Genomic DNA, 14,355 nt, shown 5'->3' with positions numbered 1-14,355 from the left:
ACACGTACGTGCGTGTATGCGAGGCGTTGGCTCTAACTGAACCCGAGCGAGGCGTTGGGCTCTAACTGAACCCGAGCGATTGCACTGCAGGCTACGCGCTACTGAACCCGAGCGATCGATCGATGGATGTTAACTAAACCCGATCGAGCGATTCCTTCGCTACTGCTGCTAACTGAAGCCAATCGATGCTGCCTCTGGATGAACAGTGAGCGTTGCAGGGGGGGGGGGTGGACGAACAGTTCCCGGTGGGGGTGGATGAACAGGACCCCGTGGTGTTGCCTCTGGATGAATAGGACCCCGATCGATCGAGCCGGTTGGGGCTAGATGAACAGGACCCCGTGGAGGGGTGGATGAACAGGACCACCCCGTGGAGGGCAGGATGAACAGTAGACGGTGGAGGGCAGGATGAACAGTAGCTCATGGAGGGGTGGTTGAATAGGAGCCCGTGGAGAGGGCTGGTTGAACAGTAGCCGGTGGAGTAGTGCGCGGTGGAGGCTGGATGAACAGGAGCTCGTGCATGAACAGTCGCAGGTGGAGGCTGGAGGAGGTCGACGGTGGATGAACATTAGCTCGTGGAGGCTGGAGGGGGTCGACGGTGGAGATGAACAGTATCCCGTGGAGTCCCGTTTTGCGGTACGCCACACCCCTCCCGATGAACAGGACCCCCGTTTCTACCGTAGCGCTCCAACACAAGTCCGTTTCGTTCGTTTTGCGGTACGCCACACCCCTCCCAATCAACAGGACCCCTGTTTCGACAGTAGGAGGTCCATTTCCTTCGTTTTGCGGTATGCCAGACCCCTCCTGATGAACAGGATCCCGTTTCGAACGTGGCCGGTCGAACACAAGGCCGTTTCCTCCGTTCTGCGGTATGCCAGGCCTCGTTTCCATCGCCTATTCTGTCCAAGCCCTCCCAATGAACACAACACATTCCGTTGCCTCCCCATGAACACGATGCATTCCGTTGCCTCCCCATGAACACGATGCATTCCGTTGCCTCCCCATGAACACGACGCATTCCGTTGCCTCCCCATGAACACGATGACGATGCTATTTCTCCGTTCCGACCCAGCCATGTACACGAGCCCTGGCCGTACGTATGCGCGAGTAGGCGTTCGAGACCCCGCCCGTATGTACACATACGTGGTCGTATTTTCTTTCTTGCACCCTGGCCGCTGTACGTATGTGTACATGCTACGTGCGTGCCTCTACTATGACACGTGCGTGCCTCTACATCGACTAGTATATATGTACGTACACGTTCGCGACCAGAATGACAATGCTACGTACGCTTCGACCAGGTGGGTCCCGACTGTCAGGCACTTCCTTGCATGCGAAAATGTAGCTGGTGGGTCCCAGCAGTCAGGGGCAGACGTTTTTTTCATGAAATACGGTGGCCCGTTCGATGGGTCCCCGCTGTCAGGTGGAGGAATAATTATTTTGCGCGTAATAAGGAGGCACTTCCTTGCTACGGTCGTGGAACCAGCTATCAGCGTCTCCAAGCACAGTACTCTTCCGATGGAAGTCGGTCGTTGACCACATTGACCACGCCGCGCTGAGAGCACCACGGCGGTGGACGACGGCGAGGCCTAGGAAGGGGACGACGCGGAGCCGGGGAAGACACGGTAGTGGAAGCCTGATAACCCACAAGTATAGGGGATCGCAACAGCTTTCGAGGGTAGAGTATTCAACCCAAATTTATTGATTCGACACAAGGGGAGCCAAAGAATATTCTCAAGTATTAGCAGCTGAGTTGTTAATTCAACCACACCTGGAAACTTAGTATCTGCAGCAAAGTGTTTAGTAGCAAAGTAATATGATAGTGGTGGTAGCGGCAACAAAAGCGAAGACAGCAAAAGTAATGTTTTTGGTATTTTGTAGTGATTGTAACAGTAGCAGCGGGAAAGTAAATAAGTGAGAACCAATATATGGAAAACTGGATCAGTGATGGATAATTATGCCGGATGAGGTTCATCATGTAACAGTCATAACATAGGGTGACACAGAACTAGCTCCAATTCATCAATGTAATGTAGGCATGTATTCTGTATATAGTCATACGTGCTTATGGAAAAGAACTTGCATGACATCTTTTGTCCTACCCTCCCGTGGCAGCGGGGTCCTATTGGAAACTAAGGGATATTAAGGCCTCCTTTTAATAGAGAACCGGAACAAAGCATTAACACATAGTGAATACATGAACTCCTCAAACTATGGTCATCACCAGGAGTGGTCCCAATTATTGTCACTTTGGGGTTGCCGGATCATAACACATAGTAGGTGACTATAGACTTGCAAGATAGGATCAAGAACTCACATATATTCATGAAAACATAATAGGTTCAGATCTGAAATCATGGCACTCGGGCCCTAGTGACAAGCATTAAGCATAGCAAAGTCATAGCAACATCAATCTCAGAACATAGTGGATACTGGGGATCAAACCCTAACAAAACTAACTCGATTACATGATAAATCTCATCCAACCCATCACCGTCCAGCAAGCCTACAATGGAATTACTCATGCACGGCGGTGAGCATCATGAAATTGGTGATGGAGGATGGTTGATGATGACGACGGCGACGAATCCCCCTCTTCGGAGCCCTGAACGGACTCCAGATCAGCCCTCCCGAGAGGTTTTAGGGCTTGGCGGAGGCTCCGTATCATAAAACGCGATGATTTCTTCTCTCTGATTTTTTTCTCTCTGAAAGCAAATATATAGAGTTGGAGTTGGTGTCGGAGGGCATCCAGGGGGCCCACGAGGTAGGGGGCGCGCCCTAGGGGGGGGGCGCCCCTCCCTTGTGAGAATGGTGTGGGCCCCCTGGTCTTCATCTTTGGCGAGGATTTTTTATTATTTTTTCTAAGATGTTCCGTGGAGTTTCAGGTCATTCTGAGAATATTTGTTTTCTGCACATAAAACAACACCATGGCAATTCTGCTGAAAACAACGTCAGTCCGGGTTAGTTCCATTCAAATCATAAAAGTTGGAGTCCAAAACAAGGGCAAAAGTGTTTGGAAAAGTAGATACGACGGAGACGTATTAACTCCCCCAAGCTTAAACGCTCTCTTGTCCTCAAGCAATTCAGTTGACAAACTGAAAGAAAGAAAGAAAAACTTTTACAAACTCTGTTTGCTCTTGTTGTTGTAACTATGTCAAGCCAGCATTCAAGTTTTCAGCATAGATCATAACTAACCACATTTGCAATAATTCTCAGGTCTCATAATTGCTCATATCAATAGCATAATCAACTAGCAAGTCATAATAATAAATCTCGTATGACAACACTATCTCAAAACAATCATAATATGATATAACAAGATGGTATCTCGCTAGCCCTTTCTGAGATTGCAAAACATAAATGCAGAGCACCTTTAAAGATCAAGGACTGACTAGACATTGTAATTCATGGTAAAAGAGATCCAATCATAGTCATACCCAATATAAATTAACAGTGATGAATGCAAATGACGGTTGTGCTCTCCAGCTAGTGCTTTTTAACAAGAGGGTGATGACTCAACATAAAAGTAAATGGGTAGGCCCTTCACAGAGGGAAGCATGGATTTGTAGAGGTGCCAGAGCTCAGTTTTGCAATAGAGATAAATTGTATTTTGAGCGGTATACTTTCATTGTCAACGTAACAACTAAGAGATGGCGATATGTTCCATGCTAAACACATATAGGCGGTTCCCAAACAGAATGGTAAAGTTTATACTCCCCCTCCACCAACAAGCATCAATCCATGGCTTGCTCGAAACAACGAGTGCCTCCAACATACATCAGGTCCCAGGGGGAGTTTTGTTTGCAATTAATTTTGATTTAATTTGCATAAAGCATGGGACTGGGCAACCCGGTGACCAGCCATTTTCTCGTGAGTGAGGAGCGGAGTCCACTCCTCTTGAGAATAACCCGCCTAACACGGAAGATGAGGACAGTCTTGGTTGATACATGAGCTATTCGAGCATACAAAACAGAATGTTTATTTGAAGGTTTAGAGTTTGGCACATACAAATTTACTTGGAATGGCAGGTAGATACCGTAAATAGGAAGGTATGGTGGACTCATCTGGAATAACTTTGGGGTTTAAGGGATTGGATGCACAAGCAGTATTCCCACTTAGTACAAGTGAAGGCTAGCAAAAGACTGGGAAGCGACCAACTAGAGAGCGACAACAGCCATGTACATGCATTAAAATTAATAAACATTGGAAGCAAACATGAGTAGGATATAATCCACCACGAACATAAATATCGTGAAGGCTATGTTGATTTTGTTTCAACTACATGCGTGAACATGCGCCAAGTCAAGTCACTTAAATCATTCAAAGGAGGATACCACCCCATCATACCACATCATAACCACCTCAACAACATGTTGGCACACAAGGTAAACCATTATAACTCATAGCTAATCAGGCATGGCACAAGCAACTATGATCTCTAATTGTCATTGCAAACATGTTTATTCATAATAAGCTAAATCAAGAATGAGGGACTCATCATATTTACAAAAACAAAATAGGTCGAGTTCATACCAACTGTTCTCATCTCAGTCAGTCCATCATATATCATCATAATTGCCTTTCACTTGCACGACCGAACGGTGTGAATAATAATAAGAGTGCACGTGCATTGGACTAAGCTGAGATCTGCGAGCATTCAATAAACAGGAGAAGACAAGGCAATATGGGCTCTGGGTTAATTCAACAATAATGCATATAAGAGCCACTTCAACAATTTAATTATGGTCTTCTCCAACTGACCTCCAAAGAAAAGAAAAGAAATAAAACTATTTACATGGGAAGGCTCCCAACAAGCAAAAGGAGAACGGGAAATATTTTTGGGTTTTCTTTTTAATTATTACTACTACAGCAGAAAAATAAACTACTACTTTTTTTGTTTTTTTCTTAAGGTTTAGCAAACACACAAGAATAAAGCAGGAAAAAGAAAATAAACCAGCATGGATATTACAGTGAAAAAGTATGAGCACCGACATCTAGCAATGAGTGTGTGTGAACATAAATGTAATGTCGATGAGAAATACGTACTCCCCCAAGCTTAGGCTTTTGGCCTAAGTTGGTCTATTGCCAGGGATAGCCTGGCGGGTACCCATAGGTGTAGCTGGGGTCGTACTACGACGAAGAATAGTTGGGATCATACTGATGTGCAGCGGTTATCGCCTGCTGAGCTGCAGTGTGGAGTCGAGCTGCCTCTGCTCTCCTCTCGTACTCTTCTGCCTCCTCTTTGGTAATAACATATCTTCTTTTTGTCTATGAATCAAAGAAGGTAGGAGCAGGGAGAGTAATACGGAAAACACGTCGTTTATCAAAAATTAATCGATATAAGAGAGGTGATTCAGGCCTCTCGACAAACTTGTGCGAAGCCATAGAGTCGTAGTCTAAATATGCAGGAGGCAACTCCGTATCACTCTCACGAATGTCTATTTCAAGAAAATGAGCTAAGCGGGTGTCGGCGTTCTGGGAACGGGGGTCACCAGACTTGCCTGCCTGCGGCCTGCGGCGTGGCGCAAAGGGGGGCCCAGCACGGCCCATCTTCATCAACGCAGACCCAAGACCCTCTCGAGGGGCCAAGCCTCGCAGGGCGGATGACACGGAGCTTCCTCAGGCACGGCCTCACCAGGCTGGCTCGCGAGGAGGCGGAGAGATCAAGGCGGGTTACTCTTGAGGTGCCCGTGACGCAAGCCATGACGACCAAGGGCGCCAGGCGGGCGCCAACCCGCGCAGTGTCCTCCTTTCCTCTTTGGTGCAAAGGGAGCAAGCGCAGCCGCGGAGTACCGAGGCGTCAGGCAAAGGTTGCCATTTCGGTGCAACAAGACCAAGACCAGGAGGACTGCAAGACGGAGGTCATTGTGGAGCCCAAGACGGCATCACCACCAGAGCTTTGTGCAGGCGAAGACTACTTTTGTCAGGATAGCTAGTACTAGCTGTCCCCCTTCAAATTAGCCCGCCATTGTTGGCTCCCTTCCCGCTCGATATTTGGGAAGAGGACCAGGGCCTCTATAAATAGGACCAGCCACCCACAGGGTAAAAGGGGGCAGAGGTAGAGGCGAAGGACGAAGAAGAGAAGATCGAAATCGGAGAGAGAGAGAGAAGGGTGACTGAACTCCTCCTAGCAGTTCGTCCCCCCAGCCAAGAACAGACCCTCGCGAGGCTGTTCTTCCTTGTATTGTTCATCATCATCAGCCCAAGAGGCAATCCACCACACCACACACTGGAGTAGGGTATTACACCACAACGGTGGCCCGAACCAGTATAAACTCTGTGTCTCTTGTGTCGTTCTTCCCATAGCTTAGATCTTAGAGAGGTAGAGGGGTGCAGGTAGGTAGGAGGCGAAATCTCCGCGCACACCCCAGTGTTCGAACCTCAAGGGTCTACCAGAACACGAAATCCGACATTTGGCGCGCCAGGTAGGGGTGCGCCGGAATCCACCTTCTACCGCTTCATGCCCCATCGCGTCGTCATCACCATGTCCGGCGACCAGGCAGGCAACCCAGATCCATGGGCGGCATGGCCCGCCTGCACAGAGCCGCTCGCCTCGGGAGACCCCGTGCCCCAGGCAGCTCCGCGGGCGACGCGGACAGGCTTCGACAGCTCTCACACCGCAGCAGGCGTGGTCGGCAGCAAGGGCCTCCAATCACGCCGTGACCACGACACCGTACACCCGGCGGGAGCAGGCAAACTCGAGGGCCGCGCTCACGGTGGCCTGAGAGCTGTTGTAGTGTAGGCTACTAGCGACGTGCTGCTGGAGCGGGTGGCAGAGCTCCTGGGCTTCGCCGCCTCGAGGGCTCACCCCTTCTGCACCCAGCTCCCATCTCAAGCCCAGGGCGGCCCGTGCGGGGGCTCCGCGCGCGCATGCGGGCTCCAAGGCTACTCCAACGCCAGCGAAGCTGTCAGCACCGGACTGGCGGCGGCGCTGCCCCCGCTCCCAGTCTGCGAAGAAGGACTCGACGTGACCCGCGGCCCCAGTGGACAGCCACGCTGCCACCCCACGGTGGGCGCGTCAGGCAGGACCGCGTGGCACGCGGAGCACTACGGCGTGGCCTTCGGGATGACGGCGCCAGAGGAATACGTTCCCCTCATGATGGACCAAGGACACCCTCACGAGGGCGAACAAGGCTCGCCCCTCAGCCCAAGCTGGGTTGACGAGGCACCAGAAGCTGAGCCCTTCCAGGAGTCCCGGGACGGTCCCACTGGGCACGCTGGAGGCAACGATTATCGGGTACCGCTAATTCTTCAGGAGCAGGCATACGCTAACCATGGATCGTAGGAGGTGCAGGTCGCCACAGCGAGCAGCTGCCCCGCTCCCACAGTCTCCTACCCCTCGGGAGGAGGGCGCAGGGGGCTGCAGGAGAGGGGCCGAGATCCGACATCACCACCGCGGCGTTCAGAGCAAGGTGTTCTCAGGAGGTAGGCCCTCTGCTGGGGAGGTGCCTCAGGGCCTGCCCCTGGCAGAGGACCGTAGTCGTCGGGGGAACCGCCGGCGACCGCTCTACCCCATCGGCGGCGTCCTGGTTTCCGGTCGTCGTTGATGGCACTAGAGTGTGGCGCAAGGTGGGGCCCTCGTCTGGCGATATGAAGCAAGGCCGGTACCTGTGAAGAAGGCCTAGTGCCTGTGAAGCTCGCCGCCCCGTGACACTCTCACGTTATAATGAGTGGGGCTATACACACCCCGGAGTCTCAGGGGTGCCGGCCTCAGGCCCTGGGGCTCCCTCCCACGCCCAATGGCAGCACTTAGCTCCGCGCTGGTGAGAAGACGTCCAAGACTAGATTAGGTGCCGGACGCGGCCTTTTGTCTACTTTCGTTGCTTTTCCCTTTGGTTGTCGCTTTCCTCTGCTGGATTCAAGTTGGATTCGAATTTGAGATTTGCGTGTGTTCGGGGAAGGGGTGCTTAGTCTCGTTCGAGCAATTTCTCGCGTTTTGGTTACCACTTCGCCTCAGCTGCCTCCCCTCGTGAGCCCCTCGCGAGCCAGGTCAGGCCTAGCTTGCGCGCAGCCCAGACTGCCGCTGCCGCGCCCTCTCAGGAGGGTGTTTTACTGCAGGTCCTACGGATCCAATCAGGGAACACTCGGGACACCACAACCTCCCACAGGCTACCTCAGGGCCAGCACGGGACCAAGGTAAACTAGCCGACCAGCGCGTCGCTTAAGCCAACCACCTGGCGCGGGCGCATGGGCAATGTAGTGTCTACTGATATGATGAACACAAGTTTTACATGAGGGGCTCCCCCTCCAAAATGCTCTCACAGCCATCAGGCCAAAACCTGAGTTCTATTCATGCAGGGCAAGGAAGCAGTAATGATGCACAATCAGTCGGATAAATCCCCCAATTCGTCCTCAGGAGCACCACCCGAGCTGTTGCTGGCATCGCTGAACTCGCCATCGCTGTCCGCGTCGCCGCCAGCGGCGTCAGGGCCGTGCACCACACTGCCCTCGTCGGCAGCCACGATCACGCCGTCGTTGTCTGAAGCGAAGGCCCTGATAAGAGCATCCACATTGTCTTCCACCCAGTGCGCCAGGTCGTCTCGGACGGCCTGGGGGACTGGGGTGATGACGACGTCGAAATCGAACTGGGGATCCATGTTCCAAAGATGGCTGAAGATGCGAGAAAAGGCGCGCCCGAGCAGGGCGCGGCCCCTCTCCTCCACCAACCTGTCAGCCCTGACCGACCGCGCCTCCAACTGCATCACCACGTCAGTGAAGAACTGAAGATTGCCGGCGTAGTTGACTGCGTGCGGCTCGCCAACAGCCGCCTCGCAGATGTTGCCCAAGGCTGCGTTGGCTCTCTCCCGATGCGTGGTGAGCATGGGGCCGTGCTCATGCTCTAAGATCCGCCGCTGACGTATCTCGTCCGCATTCTGGTGCGCGACGACCTCAGCCTCCTCCACCCGCTGGCGGAGAAGGAGCACCTCGGCCTGGGAGGTGGTTAACTCACCTTGTGCCACCTCAAGGGCGGCCCGGAAAGCATTGGCCCACCGCGTCGCCTCCTCCAGCTTGGCCCTCAAGGCAGCAGCCCTGCCTTCAGCCTCGGCCCGGATCAACCCCAGCTTCTCCTCGAACTCGTTCTCGAGGTTCAAACACACCATCGCCAGCCGACGTCCGACCTCCTCCAGGACACGGGCTTCCTGTGCAGCGACATCATCCTCCGCCTGCATCACCAAGAGTTCCCTCGTCTCCAGACGCTCGTACTCGCGGGAACGTTTGGCGGCTTCCAGCGTCAGCGCCTCCTCACGCTTCTGGAGCTCTGCTGAGTCACCAGAGGCCACCTTCATCGACGCGAGGGCTGCCTCATGCAGCTCCACCTGCTCCTCCAGTGAGTGGCACCAGGCCAGGAGCTCCCGAGTCCGCTCCTCCGCCGCCTTTCGCCGCCGGTCGGCATCCCGGGCCTCCTCAGCGGCCCAAGATCGGGCCTCCCGAGAGGCCACCAGCAACGCCTTGGCCTCTGCGTCGTCAAGATCACGCTGACGGCGCGCAAGGGTGATGGCGCCCTCCAGCTCGCGCCTCTTTGCAGCCAGGCGCAGGCCCTCGGCCTCAAGGCGCGCGTCTTCATTAGCAAGCTCCTCACCAAGCAGGCTTACCGCGTCAGCCGCCCTTCGAAGGAATCCTTGGCGGAGAGCGCGACGCTCCCGAGCGTGCTCGAGCACGTCTTCCACACCATCATCTGCCCCAAGCAAGCGCCAGGGGCCACGAATCAGCACTCCCCCTCCGGGCTGGGGGCTGGCACCCTCACGACGGCCGGGCACGCCATGCCAGAAGCCCGGCCTGGAGCCAGCCCGTCCCCAGGTGAAGAGCACAGGGAGCGCCTCAGCCAATCACAGTCCACGACCAGGCGAGAAGCCCACAACAGGCCGGCTATGCCACGAGAAGGCCTGCGGAAGAGGATCGCGAGGTGCCCAGGGCCACGATGCGCCTCGGGACGGTCCGCCTCTTCGATCGCCCTCACCATAAGGGCTCTGCTGCTCCGGGCGCTTGAGGACGATGGAGGGGGCGAAGCCAAGGGGGACGGCACCTCAGCCATCTCCGCAAGCTCGGCTGGAAGGGGCCTGCGGAGCAAGGGTCAGTAAAAGCAACAGAAGGATCGGAAGCTGGGAAAGGAGAAGGCTTACTCATCAGTGGCGAAGTACTTCATACGCTTCAGCATGCGACAAGGGTAATTGTCGCCCAGGGCCTCCCTTCTCTTCTGGAGGGCCTCAAAGTCCACGCGGAAGCGGCCCAAGAGTTGGGCGCAGGGATCAACCTGCGACGAAGACGGAGTGTCAAGGCGATCTGCGTCAGGGGCGCCTGCCTGATGCGCGCTGCCAATCGCCTCGCCAAGAGAAGCAGCTGGAGCCACAGGGGCCTCAGTCGCAGGCGCCGAGGGCAGCTGCTCATCACCCTCAGCCTCAGTGGCACGGGCCCCAAGAGCTGCTCCCTCATGAGCATCGCCCGGTGCTGTCACCCCGCCGGGAGCCCCCTCGGCCTCTGGCGCCTCATGCCTCCCTGCTCCACCGCTTGAGGAAGAGTCGCCTTGGCCGACTGGAAGGGCAGTCACCATCACTGGGTTCTCGCGAGTCCCCTGGAGGCCGGCGGGGCGCGACCCCCACTCATCAAAGATAGGCATCTGCTTCACAAAATCGCCCCTACTCTGGCAGAGGTACAGCAAGGCCCCTCCCTGCTGGATGCTGCCAGGGTTGGGGTCCCCAGTCAGGGTCAAGAGCGCTGTCCATAGCACTTCAGGAGTCAGGTCCTCTTCCTGGAGCCTCATACGATCATCGCACCCGCTGAAGGCCCACATCCGGCGGGAGTGGCGTTGGAGAGGAGCAACGCGGCGTAGCAGGAACTACTTCACCACCTTGGGCGCTGTCACGCCAAGCGACCTCAAGAACGCGAAGCGGTGCCAGATGAAGACGAGCTGGGGGCTCTCAAGCATCTCCTGGCCCCAGCCCGAATTGGGGACAGCAGGCGAAGTTGGCTCCGATAGCAGAGGGCTGGGCACCCCTGCGTCCACATACAGCCACCGCTCGCGGAACCCAGCCGCAGGCAGGGGGAGCTTGAAGTCAATCCCAGAGGACGCTGTCTCAGATGCGGCAATGAAGCTCATGCACGCCCAACATTGGGAAGGGTCGACAAGGCGTAGCGAGAAGAAGTGGCGCAACAAGGCAACCGAAGGAAGGATGCCAATCATAGCCTCACAAACAAAAGCGAAGACCGAAAGGAGGGTGATGGATTCAGGACCCAGATGCATCATGTGGATCTGATAGTGGGAAATCACGGCATTGAAGAAATTAGAAAAGGGAGGAACCAGACCCGCCCACAGGGCGTCGGCAAAATACGGGACCTCGGTGACTATCCTGTCGATGGAGAAGTGGGACATGGGCCAGGCCGTTGTCCTCCCACATTCGTTGAAGATAGTGGCCAGAGCCGAGCTAACCTTGCCTAAGCCCTCGGCGGGGGCCGCCAACGGCGGCGAACAAGGCGGAGGCGCGGGTTTCTTCCCTCTTCCCTTCTTCATCGGAGCCATGGCGATGGGAAGGGGGGGGGAAGGTTCGAGATTGGGTCCAAAACAGAAGCTAGAGTTCGAGCGGAGGAAGGATAGAGGGCGCTCGAGCAAGAGAAAGGGGAGCGGCTTGAAGGAAATATGCCCTAGAGGCAATAATAAAGTTATTATTTATTTCCTTATATCATGATAAATGTTTATTATTCATGCTAGAATTGTATTAACCGGAAACATAATACATGTGTGAATACATAGACAAACAGAGTGTCACTAGTATGCCTCTACTTGACTAGCTCGTTAATCGAAGATGGTTATGTTTCCTAACCATAAACAAAAGAGTTGTTATTTGATTAACGAGATCACATCATTAGGAGAATGATGTGATTGACATGACCCATTTCATTAGCTTAGCACCCGATCGTTTAGTATGTTGCTATTGCTTTCTTCATGACTTATACATGTTCCTATGACTATGAGATTATGCAACTCCCATTTGCCGGAGGAACACTTTGTGTGCTACCAAACGTCACAACGTAACTGGGTGATTATAAAGGAGCTCTACAGGTGTCTCCAAAGGTACATGTTGGGTTGGCGTATTTCAAGATTAGGATTTGTCACTCCGATTGTCGGAGAGGTATCTCTGGGCCCTCTCGGTAATGCACATCACATAAGCCTTGCAAGCATTGCAACTAATGCGTTAGTGGTGAGATGATGTATTACGGAACGAGTAAAGAGACTTGCCGGTAACGAGATTGAACTAGGTATTGAGATACCGACGATCGAATCTCGGGCAAGTAACATACCGATGACAAAGGGAACAACGTATGTTGTTATGCGGTCTGGCCGATAAAAGATCTTCATAGAATATGTAGGAGCCAATATGAGCATCCAGGTTCCGCTATTGGTTATTCACCGGAGACGTGTCTCGGTCATGTCTACATTGTTCTCGAACCCGTAGGGTCCGCACGCTTAAGGTTTCGATGACAGTTATATTATGAGTTTATGCATTTTGATGTACCGAAGTTTGTTCGGAGTCCCGGATGTGATCACGGACACGATGAGGAGTCTCAAAATGGTCGAGACAGAAAGATTGATATATTGGAAGCCTATATTTGGATATCGGAAGTGTTCCGGGTGAAATCGGGATTTTACCGGAGTACCGGGAGGTTACCGGAACCCCCCGGTAGGTATATGGGCCTTAGTGGGCTTTAGTGGAAGAGAGGAGAGGTGGCCAGGGCTGGGCCGCGCCCCTCCCCCTAGTCCGAATAGGACAAGGAGAGGGGGACGGCGCCCCCCTTCCTTCTCTCTCTCTCCTCTTTCCCCCCTCCCGAATCCTATTCCAACTAGGAAGGGGGGGGGGGAATCCTACTCCCGGTGGGAGTAGGACTCCTCCTGGCGCGCCCTCCTCTAGACCGGCCGCACCCCCCCTTTGATCCTTTATATACGGAGGCATGGAGCACCCCTTGAGACACAAGTTGATCCACGTGATCATATTCTTAGCCGTGTGCGGTGCCCCCTTCCACCATAGTCCTCGATAATATTGTAGCGGTGCTTAGGCGAAGCCCTGCGACAGTAGTACATCAAGATCGTCACCATGCCGTCGTGCTGACGGAACTCTTCCCCGACACTTTGCTGGATCCGAGTCCGGGGATCGTCATCGAGCTTAACGTGTGCTAGAACTCGGAGGTGCCGTAGTTTTGGTGCTTGATCGGCCGGGCCGTGAAGACGTACGACTACATCAACCGCGTTGTGCTAACGCTTCCGCTCTCGGTCTACAAGGGTACGTAGATCACACTCTCCCCCTCGTTGCTATGCATCACCATGATCTTGCGTGTGCGTAGGAATTTTTTTGAAATTACTACGTTCCCCAACAGTGGCATCCGAGCCTAGGTTTTATGTGTTGATGTTATTTGCACGAGTAGAACACAAGTGAGTTGTGGGCGATATAAGTCATACTGCTTACCAGCATGTCATACTTTGGTTCGGTGGTATTGTTGGACGAAGCGGCCCAGACCGACATTACGCGTACGCTTACGCGAGACCGGTTCTCCCGACGTGCTTTGCACAAAGGTGGCTAGCGGGTGACAGTTTCTCCAACTTTAGTTGAACCGAGTGTGGCTACGCCCGGTCCTTGCGAAGGTTAAAACAGCACCAACTTGACAAACTTTCACTGTGGTTTTGATGCGTAGGTAATATTGGTTCTTGCTTAAGCCCGTAGCAGCCACGTAAAACTTGCAACAACAAAGTAGAGGATGTCTAACTTGTTTTTGCAGGGCATGTTGTGATGTGATATGGTCAAGACATGATGCTAAATTTTATTGTATGAGATGATCATGTTTTGTAACCGAGTTATCGGCAACTGGCAGGAGCCATATGGTTGTCGCTTTATTGTATGCAATTCAATCGCACTGTAGTGCTTTACTTTATCACTAAGCGGTAGCGATAGTCGTGGAAGCATAAAATTAGCGATACGACAACGATGCTACGATGGAGATCAAGGTGTCGCGCCGGTGATGATGGTGATCACGACGGTGCTTCGAAGATGGAGATCACAAGCACAAGATCATGATGGCCATATCATATCAGTTATATTGATTGCATGTGATGTTTATCTTTTATGCATCTTATCTTGCTTTGATTGACGGTAGCATTTTAAGATGATCTCTCACTAATTATCAAGAAGTGTTCTCCCTGAGTATGCACCGTTGCGAAAGTTCTTCGTGCTGAGACACCACGTGATGATCGGGTGTGATAGGCTCTACGTTCAAATACAATGAGTGCAAAACAGTTGCACACGCGGAATACTCAGGTTATACTTGACGAGCCAAGCATATACAGATATGGCCTCGGAACACGGAGACCGAAAG

This window comes from Triticum aestivum, chromosome 7A (assembly GCF_018294505.1).
Source record: "Triticum aestivum cultivar Chinese Spring chromosome 7A, IWGSC CS RefSeq v2.1, whole genome shotgun sequence".
Lineage (NCBI taxonomy): Eukaryota > Viridiplantae > Streptophyta > Magnoliopsida > Poales > Poaceae > Triticum > Triticum aestivum.
Note: the sequence above shows the minus strand (reverse complement) of the source record.